Raw genomic sequence first — 11,982 nt, forward strand, 5'->3', positions numbered from 1 at the left:
CCGCTGCGGCCGGAGGCTCTGCTCCTCCCCTGACTCTTCGGCTCTGTTTAAGAGCAGAGCTGCCCGAGCGTTACCGGCTTCGGGCAGCCCCCCCTGCCTCCGGACCCTGCGCCGCCGGAGCCCGGGAGGGGAAGTGCCCGCCGGCGGCTGGGGTCCGGAGGCAAGGGGGCTGCCTGAAGCCCATAGCACTCGGGCAGCTCTGCTCTTAAACAGGGCCAAAGAGTCAGGGGAGGAGCAGAGCCACCATTTTCCCGGACACGTTCAGCTTTTTGGCAATTCCCCCCGGACGGGGGTTTGAGTGCTGAAAAGCCGGACATGTCCGGGAAAAAGAGGACGTATGGTAACCCTAGTGAGATGCAGGCCCCGTCACTCACTCCTGGGGCCCGTCCTCACCACACGGCCTCAGTGGTGGGTCAGACCCGGCAGCCCTGGGGACGGGCTCCTGGATGCCTTTCCACGGGGGCCCAGAGTTTCCTCTGAGCCCTGGGCTAACAGCATGAGACAGAGCAACCCCAGCCCCTGGGGGCCCAGAGCTCTGCTCCCTAGTGGGTGACAGGCCAGTCCAGCCTCCAGGGTCCATTCACTCCCTGGCTTCTCTGTTGGGAGCCAGGACTCCTGGGTTCTGTCCCTGGCTCTGGGTGGGAGTGGGGTCTAGTGGGGAGAGCAGGGGGATGGGGGCCAGGACTCCTGGGTTCTGTGCACAGCACCACCACTGACTTGCAGGGGACTGTGCAAGTCTCTACTATACACTGAGGTTTATAATCTTCAGCTCCGCCCATCACCCCCTAACTGATGTGTGCCTGGGAAAGGCCCCCCCTGCTCTGCAGCTCCCGGGATCGCCCCTCCCTCTGCCCCAAATCTCCAGCGGCTGCTGCTCCCTCCTGGCTGGGGAACCCCCCAGTGACTCCGTCCCTGCTCCCCGGCCGGGCGTCCCCTCTGCTGGGCCCAGGACTCAGGGCAGAGCGTGGCTCTGAGCGTCCCATTGGTGCAGAGACCCCCTGAGGATCTGGCTGGGTGTGGGGCTGGGAGCCGGGACGCTGAGCCGGGCCCCTCCCTCACCTCCTAGTCCTACAATGATCTCGACGGGGTCGCTGGGATGCGATGAGCGACTCTGATCTGCTATGGAGCGATAGTCGCAGGTGTAGCTCCCTCCATCTTCCCGGCTGACACTGGCGATGGGAAATTCAGCCACGGTCCCATCAGGCACCGTCCGCACCTGCGGGTTCGGGTCTCCAGCTTTACGCAGAAAGAACTCCATGCCTGGGCACCGACCCGCACAGCGGATGGTGACGCTTCCCCCGAGCGCCACCACCCTGCTGGGGCTCACCCAGATGGTGGGTTTGAAAAATTCACACCCTGCTTTCAACAAGAGACAGGAGTTAAACAGGGGAGACACAGACCCCGCTTCCCCCCACCCCAATTCAGTCCATCCGTCATTCGGCCTCTCTAGGAGTCTGTCCCCTACCAGGGTTAGCACTGCCTGCCCATGGGGTTTGGGGGCAGGGGGTTCACCCAGATGTAGCTCAGGACCCGGCTGCATCAGAGATCACCTGCCTCCTCCCCCCGGCCCCACCTGAGGCCAGCCAGGGAGCCTGACCACTGGCACCCTGCAGCTCTGCCCCCCGCCCCAGGGTTGGAAATAGAGTCTGTGACCAGCAGGAGTCGTGTAGATAAATCTCTGCATTAAGCATCTTCACATAACTTTCCTATGACTTTGTATTATGCCTCTTCATATAACCTTGTATTAACTCTTTCCATATATGACCTCTATTTTCATACAACTTTGTATCAAGTCCTTTTAGAGAAACTTTGTATTGAGCCTTGGTATAATGTTATAGCCCCTAAGAATAGTTGAGGTAGAAGAAAAATGTCTTTTCGCTAGGAGTAAAATAAGATCTCCCCCCTTTTAATCAATTGCCCTGTTGAATGAACGAGGTGTGAATGAGGAAGGCGTGGAAGGCAGCACCTCCAGACAGCTGCAACCCTTGGAGAGGGGCTGGAAGCCAGACCCAGAACAATAAGATTAGACATACTGAGGGCCTTGGGAGTTAGAAGCGAGCACCTTCTTTTGAAAACACCCTCTTTGAACTTAAATGTGGCAGCATTAAGACAACACCCAGAGAGAAGCAGCACAAAGGACCAAGGGACACAGACACAGATTTTGCATCTGGTGTAGATTTGCATGAGAGGAAAGCTGCTATAAATGTGAGGTGTCTTGCAGGGGATCTCGGGTCTCGTCTTGTCAACATGGGAGCATCGAGCCGGATCGGCAGAAGCCCGGCTCCACCCCTCCCCCATCTAACTCACCTGGCCAGTGCAGTTAAGGGGAGCAACTACTTGGTAACAACAACAAGATGGAGTGTGCTTGTGTGTGTATGTGAGTGCTTGAGTGTAATATAGATCGTCTGCATATCATACAGTGTTGATGGATACATGTATTACCACTGTGGCACTTTGGTACTTTGTGGCACTTTGCCTTATCCCCCCTGAAAAGACCCTGTGTGGTACTTTAAGTACAACATGACCCAAAGAGGTCGGGGGGCACAATCACAATCACCCACCAAGGTGCTAGTGGGTAATGACTTGGAGAACTGGCCGGATAGCACTCAGAGTGTCCTTACCCGGAGCCGGAGCCAGCGAGGGACGCGGGACCTCCTGAGTGGGGGGGCCGAAGCGCCGAGGGGGGGGCTTGAGAGGGCTGGGCCGGAGCCTCCATCCCAAAGTGGGAAACTGAGGCATCACCAGCCAGGGCTGTGTTCTCCAACCCAGCAGCTGAATTCCAGACGGAGCTGCAGGAGGATCCCCCCTTGGAGAAGCTGAGGGCCCTGGCTGGCCACGGCGGTGCCGGTTCCCAGGGGGAGGACTGCCGGGAGCGATTCCTGTGGGAGAAGGGCAGGGGCGGCTCTAGGCACCAGCAAAGCAAGCAGGTGCTTGGGGCGGCCCATTTGCAGGGGCGGCAGGGATCCAGCCTGGGAGCTGAGAACCAACAGGGGGCCCTGGGAGCTGTAGTTCCTTGCTTAGCTCCCTGCCTATAGAGCCAGGGAAAGAACTACATTTCCCAGCATTCCCTTGGCTGCTATCAACAGGGAGGGAGTATGGTAGCTGAAACTTCATGCTGCAGCTTGCTGTGAATGGAGAGCTCACTGCTAGAGCGGGGTGGCCCTGTGAATGGGGAACAAGTCTGCCCAAGGTGTAGAAGGCTTTGGCCCAGATATCCCCTTCAGAAGATATCCCCAGACCGGATTAGGGATACTGGTGTGACCTCACCTTGCAGCCCCCAAAGAAGGAATTGGGTGGACTAAATGGACGGTGCCCCTCTCTATCTGAAGCCTAGCAAGGGAGGTACGTGGATCCCACTAGAATTTAAAATGAAAAGTAAGGGAGGGGAGGCTCTGGACCTGGGCAGCTTTAGATACAGTACCAGGCACGTAGGAGGATTTCCACTTCTGAGCCATGGAAGCAGAAATTGACTTTTCCTTTCCAGATTTAGCTAATATTCAGACAGGGAATCCAGCACCTACCTTCCAGATTTGAACACCCTCAAAATTCAGGAGTGGTTAAGTTCAATTTGGGCAGCTGTTACTTCATTTCTCCTAGGGTTACCATATGTTCGGTTTTTCCCGTCCGGGGGGAATTGCCAAAAAGCCGAACATGTCCGGGAAAATGCCAGCCAGGCACTTCCCCTCCTGCGGCGGCTCTGTTCCTCCCCGGACTCTTCGGCTCTGTTTAAGAGCCTAACTGCCCGAGCGCTATGGGCTTCAGGCAGCCCCCGTGCCTCCGGACCCCAGCCACCAGCCGGGCACTTCCCCTCCCGGGCTCCAGCGGCGCAGGGTCCGGAGGCACGGGGGCTGCCCGAAGCCGGTAGCGCTCAGGCAGCTCGGCTCTTAAACAGAGCCGAAGAGTCAGGGGAGGAGCAGAGCCTCCAGCCGCGGCGGCTCTGCTCCTCCCGTGACTCTTCGGCTGTGTTTAAGAGCCGAGCGCTACGGGCTTTGGGCAGCCCCCATGCCTCCGGACCCTGCGCCGCTGGAGCCCGGGAGGGGAAGTGCCCGGCCGGGGGCGCAGGGTCTGGAGGCATAGGGGCTGCCCAAAGCCCAAGCGCTACCGGCTTCACGGTTTGCCGGGCAGCCTCCAGACCCTGCGCCCCCGGCTGGGCGCTTCCCCTCCCGGGCTCCAGCTGCGCTGGGGAAGCGCCGGCCGGAGGTGCAGGGTCTGGGGCTGCCCGGCAAACCGTGAAGCCGGTAGCGCTTGGGCAGCCCTTTCCGCGTGCCTGGGAGTGGGAGGGAGGAGGGGGCGGGGTTGGGGCGGGGAAGGGGCGGAGTTGGGTTGGGACTGGGGTGGGGAAATGGGCGGGGCCAGGGCCCGTGGAGGGTCCTCTTTTTTTATTTGCTAAATATGGTAACCCTAATTTCTCCCAAATCAAATCTACTGATCCACTGGAACTTGCTGTAGAAAAAGTAGGATAAAATTGGGCAAGAAATGCTTCCCGGTGGTTATTAGGACTGGAATTGCTATTTTCAACAGCCATTGCCTTTTGTTTGTTTGTTTAAAAGGAAGACAGTGATATCGCATTGGCAAATTCCCCATAGAAACAAAGAATGGAACAAAAGAATACTAAAGGCACCTCAACTTTTCCTCATTTATGGAGGACAGTCTTATAATATGCATCCAGATATCCTCCAATCACACAAGCTGAAAATTGTTCCACTTTATGCAGTTCTGTGACCATATGGGAAACAATCCTATCTGTGTTCTGTGCACATCCCAAATTCCTGCTGAATGACCCGCCCTGGGAGCAAGTTACCAGTGACCCAGGGCTGGGGCAGCAGGAGGGTGCAGGTGGAGGGGGGAGAGCCCAGGGCTGGGGCAGCAGGAGGGTGCAGGTGGAGGGGGCAGAGCCCAGGGCTGGGACGGCAGGGGGTGTGTGGGTGGGGGGGCACTGGTGGGGGGGAAGGGGCGAGCCCAGGGCTAGGGCAGCAGGGAGGTGCGGGGGAGAGCCCAGGGCTGGGACGGAGGGGGGCAGCCAAATTTTTTTTTGCTTGGGGCGGCAAAAAATCTAGAGCCGGTCCTGGAGAAGGGATTCCTGTACCGGGAATGGACTGGTTCAGGGCAAACTGAACCTTGGGAAGCCAGGAGGTAGTAGGGTGACCAGACAGCAAGTGTGAAAAATTGGGACAGGGGGTGGGGGGTAATAGGAGGCTATATAAGAAAAAGACCCAAAAATCAGGACTGTCCCTATAAAATCAGGACATCTGGTCACCCTAGGAGGTAGTTGGTTGTTCTCCAGAGGTACCGCCATGAAGTGTTGTACTTGGCCCACGACATTCCCCAATATCCCCCTTTTGGGGGATCAGGGCATCCGGCGCACCAGGCAGAGGCTGCTGCAGAACTTTTACTGGCGCGGGATCTTTGACGCTGTCCAACAGTATTGCAGGACCTGTGACTCCTGCCAGAGGGTGGGGAAGGCCCGGGATAAGTGTAAAGCCCCGCTGAGACCTTTGCCCATCATAGTGGAGCCGTTCCAGAAGGTGGCTGTGGACATAGTGGGGCCCCTCAGCAGGGTGACCTGGTCTGGGAAGAAATACATCCTGGTGGTGGTAGATTTCGCTACGCGCTACCCCAAGGCGGTGGCCGTGGCAGACACGCTGCTGACCATCTTCAGCAGAGTGGGGTTCCCCAAGGAGGTCCTTACAGACCAGGGGTCTAACTTCATGTCGACCCTGTTCCAGTGTTTGTGGGAGAAGTGTGGGGTCCGACACACCTGGACCTCAGCCTACCACCCTCAGCCCAACGGGCTGGTGGAAAGGTTCAATGGGACCCTAAAGAGGATGCTGAAAACCTTTATGGACCAGCACCCGCAGGACTGGGACAAGTATTTACCCCACCTGCTGTTCGCATACAGAGAAGTGCCCCAGGAATCCACAGGGTTCTCCTCGTTCGAGTTGCTGTACGGAAGGAGGGTGAGGGGTCCCCTGGACTTGATGAGGGCCGAGCGGGAGGGAAAGGCCTCTCCCGATGGGGAATCAATGGTGGAGTATGTACTGACTTTCTGGGAAAAGCTCGTGGAGCTCATGGGCTTGGCTAGGGGGAACCTAGCAAGGGCCCAGAGGAAGCAGAAGGTCTGGTACGACCGCTCAGCCCGTGCCCGCTCATATGCTACCGGGGACCAGGTGATTCTCCTCATCCCCTTGAGGAAGAACAAGCTGCAAGCGGCCTGGGACGGCCCCTTCAAGGTCATCAGACAGGTAAACAAGGTGAAGTATGTAGTCAAGGCCGTCCCTACCCATACGCAGAGTACGCAGCTGTGTAGGGCACCAGGAAAGCGATGTGCTGCTCCAGCCCCTGCTCCGCCTCTTCCCTCCCCTGCTCTGCCCCAACTCCACCCCTTCCCCATGGCCCCCGCCCCTGCTCTACCCCCGCCTCGCCCCTTTTCACCCCCACTCCACCCCCTCCCCAGGCCTTGGGAACGGGGGCTGTGAGTGCAGGGGAGGGTGCTGGAGGGTGGATCTGGGTCTGGGGGAAGATCTGGGGGTGGGGGTGGATCTGGGGGGTTCTCCCCAAGGGCTGCACTGACCGGGAACATTTCGCTTCCCCAAGGGGCTCTAGAGCCCACGGACGGGCCCTGTTAGCATTTGTATGAGTTGAAATAAATCCACGGGCCAGCCCCCACCCCCAATCCTTTGAGCCTGTGGGGGGCAGGACATTGAACCAGGGGACGGTTCCCGTCTGCTTCGTCAGATTTGGCTCCTAGGTACTCCGTGGGTGCGTTGGGGGCACAGAAGAACGGGGCCAGGTCTGAGCTCCTGGGGGGAGTCTGGGTTGGGTTTTGGGGAAGGTTCGGGGCTCAGTTCCTCTTTTCCCCACCCCATGCATCCCCTCCCCCGTCCTTGATGTTACCTTCTTCGTCTTCCCCACAGACTGATACTCACCTCCCCACACCCCGCTGTGCCCGGCCAGCCAGTAACCTGGAGAGGAGACGGCTCATTAGTGACCAGATCCCAGAGCACCTGGATCCCATACCCTGGGCTCAGATCCCCGCCCCCCACCATGGGCACACGCCCTGGTCTCAGATCCCCCGCATGGGCACACACCCTGGTCTCAGACACACACATACACCCCGCCTGTGGACACACACTCTGGTCTGAGATCCTCCCCCCTCCCCCCATGGACACACACCCTGGCTGTCTCTGATACTCACCGAGGAGGAGGACAATGAGAGCAGACGCCATGACGGGGCAGTGGGGACCCCTCAGCGCTGCCACCAACGCCCTAGAGCCCAGCTCTACTGAGCCTGAGGCCCGAGTGCGAGCGGAATGAGGAACTGTGCCGGGGGCTGCAGCCCCAGGAAGCCCGTGATGCGCTCGGCCCCTTTCCACCCCATCAGATGGTTTCTCTGCAATCTCCAGCCCGAATCTACTGTGGTCAGAGCAAAGTCAGATCCCTGCAACACCCAGCAAACCACATCCCCTCCTGCGGTGCCCAGCCCCCTCCCCATCACCTCCGAGCCCCACATGGGAGCTGCCCAGTCCAAGGACCAGCTGGGAAAGGGGAAATCTCAGGAGGTGTCAAGAGGTGCCCAGGCTGCCCTGACCTTTTCCAACGGGCCCATCTAGCTTCCCTGGAGTAGCAGCTCAAAGCAGAGGAGGGCTCCCCACCCCCACACAGTGCCCCTCACAGAGTGACCCTCTCCCATGGAGCTGGGAAAAGATTCCTTCCTGACCCAGCTGGGCCCAACGCCTGCCCTGGAGCATGAGGGTGGAGGGGCCTGGCCAACCTCCTTCTCGGGTAGAGTCGCTGCAGACCCAGTTCTTAGCCAAGTGATGTGGCACAGAGACAGGACAGAAGGGTGTGGGGCTGGGAGGGGTTGTGGTTTCCGGCACCTGTGAAGGGGTGGACGTAGGGGTAAATTTAGACCCTGAGTTGTTAAAGAAGGAACCAGTAAATCTGTGAAAAGGGGAAGTCTGCCCAGAGCCGGAGCTCGCTTCCTGTTTCTGGTACCAAAAAAACCAACGAGGAGTCCTTGTGGCACTTTAGAACAAATTTAGTGAAACTCGGCATAAACCTGATGCCCCGGCGGCTACCTTGTAATATATCCCAGCTCTGGGAGGGGAGTGGGGTCTAGTGATTTGGGGGGTGGGGGACTGGTTGGGGGGTGGGGTCTGGTGCTTAGAGAAAAGGACACAGATCAGAGCCAGCCCCCTAGAGGTAAAAAGCCCCATGTCCCCTTCCCCAGCCCATCCCCGGGGCAGTGGGTCTGCGCAGGTCAGAGCCCGGGGCAGAGCTCACAAGGGCGGACGGCTGAGCCGAGCTTCCCTCTCCAACCCCAGGATGCTGCGAAAGGGACACCCAGAATGGCGGGGGGGCGACCAGCCCCCTGGAAAGGGGAGAGGACAAGAACATGCGGACAGAGCTCAAGACAACCCCTCCCCCGGCAGATGCCCCAGCTCTGGCTCCCCATCTCGTTTGCCCTTCACCCCCCACCCCCAATGTTCACACATTGGGCCCCTCAGCCCCCCCGTTCTGCCCCCTGGCCAGTGTCCCCTCCCCCATTCTGTCCCCCGAGCCTGAGTTCCCTCACGTCCCCCCTCCCCCCATTCAGGTTCCCATTCCCCCAGTTCTGTCCCCCATTGGGTGTCCCTTCACCCCCGTTGTGTCCCCTCATGCCCCACATCCCCTCCCCCTTTCTGCCCCCATCCCCTATCCCCTCACACAGCTGCCCCATTTCAGCAATCCTCGCCCCCCGCTTTGCTGTGTGGGGGCAGCTACATGGGAAAGAGCCCCCTGGCCTGCCCCTCCCCACGCTCACCCCCCCATCAGCCCATCTCCCGCAAAGCCCCCATCTCCCACCCAACCTGTTCCCCGTCAGGGAGGCTGAGAGGATGTGTGGGGCATTAAAGACCAGGCAGCATGTGGGGCTGAGGGAGGGAAGAAGAATGTGGGGGGAGGGGAAGAGACTGAGGGGGCAGGAGCTGAGGGGAGCCTTGGGCAGGACAGTGACAGAGGAGGGGGGATTTGGGGTCCCCCCATGTGTGTTTGAGGCTGAACCTACCCCATGGCCATGGGGGCGCCCCTGTCCCCTCTCCCTGCCCCCGCTCAGCTCAGCAGGGGTTTTGGCAGGAAACAATCCTGCCCCCCCACCTCAGACCCACTTGAGGGTGGGGGGGGCAAAGTGTGGGGACAGAGAAGGGGGGTCAGGAAAGGACACTAGGGGGCTGGGAATGTGGGGGGCGCAGGAGTATCTAGAGGGGTGGAGACGAGGAAGAGGGGAGGGGATGGTGAGGCATGGGGGTCATTATGGGGCAGGGAATGTGGGGCAGAGGGGAGTGTGGGGGCAGGAGACTGAGGGGAAAGAAAGTGGGGACCCAGGACTGAGGGGGCAGGAGCAGGAGGGGGCAGTGAGAGGGGAGCCTGCTGAGGGGTAGCAATGGCAGCTCTCTCCTGGGGGGCACCATCTGCCCCTCCCCCCTCAGACACCCCAACAATCCTACTCCCCCCCCAGCTCTGACCTTCTGTGGGGAGCCTGTCTGCCCTCAAACTCCTGTCCCCCATCCCGGCCCCCTCAACCCCCCTCCCGACACCCCCAACCTACTTCCCCCAAACTCCCAGCTCCCCCCAGCCGGCTGCCCCCAAACGTCTGCCATGGGGGGGGCCAGAAGCGCCGGCGGCTAAATCACACTACGCCCTGTTGTGTTCATGGAGACGCAGTAAAGGGCCCAAGGTGCGAACAGGCCCCAGGCCCTGCCCCACACTGAACTGGGTTAAACACGGGCCGGGGGCGGGGTCCAGAGCCTGCAGCCTGCTCAGCCCCACAGCAAACCCCCCATTGACCCCTGGGGCCAGCTGTTACAGACACAGCAGAGCAGGAACCAGGGGAGCCGTGGCAGCACCGTGTGAAACGAGGGGTTTGTTCCAGCCCCGGCCCCGTTCGCTGGAGCGAGTCTCTAGCCGGAAAATCCCCCGGGTTTGGGTGTCTCCTCGCTGGCCCCGGAGACGCTAGCGACTGTCCTGGGGGGGCCGAGGAGCCAGCGGAGCTGGGCTGGAGCCGGCGTCGCCGCGGCTGCTGTTAAAGTCCGACCCCGTTTCCTCCCGGGTCGGGGGTTCAGCCGGGGGAGGGGCAATGGCGTCGGGGTCCCTCTCTCCGGCCACTCTGCTCAGGCCATCTCCACGGAGCAGGGTTCGTAGCGGTGAGTTGAGTGCCCCTAAAAGGGGTGGTGGGCGGCACAGCCCGTCCCCGCAATATTTTATCCACCAATGAGGCCTCGTTTCCAACACCCCAATTTTGGGTCACGGATTTCTGCTCCCCCACTTCTCCCGTGTCCCAGGTGGGCCCCAGCCCGGCCCGTGGGTTTTGTCTGGCGGCCGCTCGGGTTGGACTAATCCCGTCTTTCTGTCTCGCCAACTTTCCCCCCAACGTTCATTCGTCCGGGTTCTCGTGACGCTGCCTGAACTTCTCACTCACCTTCGTCGGCTGAACCTCCCACGAGGGGACATTTGGAGGCTCCGCGACTGTTACCACAGTCTCCCCCCGGGGTGGGGAGATTTGGGGGGCAGGGCAGAGGAACAGGAAGTTCTGGGGATTTATACAATAGAAATGCAGGGCGGGGGAGGTCTAGGGAGAAGGGGGTTCAGTCCTGGGGTGCAGCAGTCGGGTTGGGAGCAGTCTGGGAGGCAGGATTCTCTGAGGCAGGGGGTTTGGGGGTAGGAGGTTTTTGCTGGCATCTCAGCCCCCCAAGGGGAAGCGGCTCGTTCCCCGGGGAGATTCTCTTCTCTGTACAGCCAGATCCAGGCTCCTGGGGGTGCAGAGAGATGGCAGGTTAGAGGGGCCCGTGTCGCCCTGCACCCAGGCCCTGGGGGGAGCAAGGGGCACAGAAGGGGGGGTCACCTCACCTAGGGCGCCCCCCTCGGGCGGCTGTAATAGGCCTCAGCCAGGATCAGCCCCAGGACGAGCAGGATCACAGCGCTCAGCGCCAGGCGGGCGATGTTGGCGTGGGTGAAATCCGGGCGCCGCGGGGGGGCTGCTGCGGGGGAAAGGGGAGAGTCACTCAGCGGCTCAGACAGTGAAATCAGCGGCTGGCGCTGCCCCGGAAGGAGAGCCCCCAACCCCCCGTCCAGCAGGTCTGGCCCATCCCCCCTCTGGTGCTCTCCCAGGCACCGCGGCTCTGGGGCCTCCCCAGGGCCAGACCCCTCACAGGAGGCTGCGTCCTGCTGCTCTGCGGGTGACCAGGCTGCCCTGACCTTTTCCAACAGGCCAGTCTAGCCTCCCGGCCCCCCTGTAGTGCCCCTCTGTCCACCCCCACAGGTACCTCTGCCCCGGCCTGTCAGCTGTGCAGGGAGCCCATCCCCGGGGTATCCGGTTGCTGCCAAACACAGCCAGGCAGTGTGCGGGGCGGGGGGGCGAGGCTGGTACGTCACCTGCTGCCCCCCACGTCCCGGTGGTGCCCAGGGCCCAGCCAGATGCAGCAGAACATCTATTGGAGGGGGAGGGTCGGGGATCCCCTGAGAACCCAGTGAGGGGAGGGCAAGGAGAGGGAATTCTGGGTAATGGTCACCCCTATTGCCAGGGGGACATCATGGGGCCTAGGGAAGGGGGTTATAGCCCCAGGTCCCCTGTGTCCAACGCCCCAGACTCTGCCCCACCCCTGGGATCCCCCACAGCTTCCTGGCCGCGACCTGCAGGGCAGGAGGCTTTGAGGGAGCTGGGGGGGGGTCTGGCAGTGGGGGAGGGGCAATGGGGCTGTCTTTCCATCCCCCCATGTCAATGAGCCCCTCCTTGTGGTGTCTGGGCCCCACCCACCCAGATTCACTGCCCCCGTCCCAGCCCCTGGGCACCGCGAGCCTGTTTCCAGGGGTGGTTCGATGGTGATTCCCCCCCCAGCCCCGGTACCTGGCCCCGCGCTGCCCGGGCGGGTGGGAGCCGGCGCCGCTCCAGGCTGGGTCGGGTCGGTTCCCCCTGCAGGAATGGAACCAGCATCTGTCGGGGCAGGG

At 61.1% G+C, this 11,982-nt stretch overlaps 1 long non-coding RNA gene across 1 annotated transcript; it reads right to left on the minus strand.

Annotated features, from left to right (window-relative positions):
• Positions 1-1,065: 1,065 nt before the first annotated feature.
• On the minus strand, positions 1,066-8,572 carry LOC135976321 (uncharacterized). Its single transcript, XR_010593477.1, has 3 exons — positions 7,196-8,572; positions 6,927-6,962; positions 1,066-2,879 (listed from the first exon to the last, which is right to left on the minus strand). It is a non-coding gene; the product is annotated as an uncharacterized LOC135976321 (long non-coding RNA).
• Between the last annotated feature and the right edge of the window lie 3,410 nt (positions 8,573-11,982).

This window comes from Chrysemys picta, chromosome 17 (genome assembly GCF_011386835.1).
Source record: "Chrysemys picta bellii isolate R12L10 chromosome 17, ASM1138683v2, whole genome shotgun sequence".
Classification (NCBI taxonomy): Eukaryota; Metazoa; Chordata; order Testudines; family Emydidae; genus Chrysemys; species Chrysemys picta.